Source organism: Carlito syrichta, unplaced genomic scaffold (assembly GCF_000164805.1).
Source record: "Carlito syrichta isolate Samal-C Ts95f unplaced genomic scaffold, Tarsius_syrichta-2.0.1 Scaffold308127, whole genome shotgun sequence".
Lineage (NCBI taxonomy): Eukaryota > Metazoa > Chordata > Mammalia > Primates > Tarsiidae > Carlito > Carlito syrichta.
In genome coordinates, this window is record NW_007252223.1 from 39,614 (window position 1) to 40,732 (window position 1,119).

Genomic DNA, 1,119 nt, shown 5'->3' on the forward strand with positions numbered 1-1,119 from the left:
TCAGTTTCCACACTGGCCCCTTCTCCCCTGGGGGGCAGCCCCAGGAATTCACCCACTGCCCTGCCCTGTCCTCTTCAGGCCTCCCTGCTTCCCATCCTCTCCCAGGTATTCTGGTTTCACACAGCACACCTCCTGCCCTCATTCTCCTCTCTACCGTGGAACCCCAACCCGAAGTGTCCCTATTTCTTCCTCATAACCACACCTGTCTTGCCCTAAGCCACATCACACTGTTGGACTAGGCGCTCACATCTCTATCATGTGTGTGTCTTGAAACACGAAAACATGAATCCTCATGTGTTAAAAACAAGCACACGGACGGGCCGCGTCAGATAGCACATGAAATATTCAGAAACTGAAGACAAAAGCGGATGAAAGTATCTCCTATTTTCAGATTAAACACATGGGTTCAGAGAACTCTGGGACAAAGACTACGAGGCTGTGATCTTACAATATATGTTGGAAAAAAACCCGAGTCAAGCAAATTTAGGATTCCATCCCCACATATCTGAATGTACCAATCACCTCCAAAAAGTACAGACAAGCACACATGTAAAGAAAAAGCAACTAATTTCTATGTGAACGGCACCAGGCCAGGCCGCAGCCCTTCCCTCTCGTTGCTCGCGACTTGGCCAGGCAAAACCCTCGGAACCGAGCCCAGGTTCTCGTCTCGGGCTCCCAGGTGTGGGAAACTGGGGCGACCGCCACCTTCTGGGTTTTTCAGCGCGAAAGTGCACGTCCGCCCCGGGCCGAGGGCGGCAGCCCAGGTACTAGGTCCACCTGCAACATCCGGTCCTCACGGACGGAGCCGCACGAGTTCCGATCCAACCACCGCCCAGGAGCCCCTCCCGGGTCCCCGAGACCGGCGGCAGGGTCGCTCGGGCCGGACTCGCAGGACATACTCACGGAAAGGGGTCCAGACTGAAAGCGCCTGAAGCTGCTGAGAAGTCACCCTCTCTGCGCTCAGTTCAAGGCAGGGGCGCCCAACCCCGGGCCGCCGACGGCGAGTGGCCTCTTAGGAACCCGACGCACAGCAGGAGGCGAGGGCCGGCGGGCGGCGAGCGGGAGGGGGGAGGCCCCGCGGCCAGACCGGCGGCGGCATTAGATGCTCGCAGGCGCGCG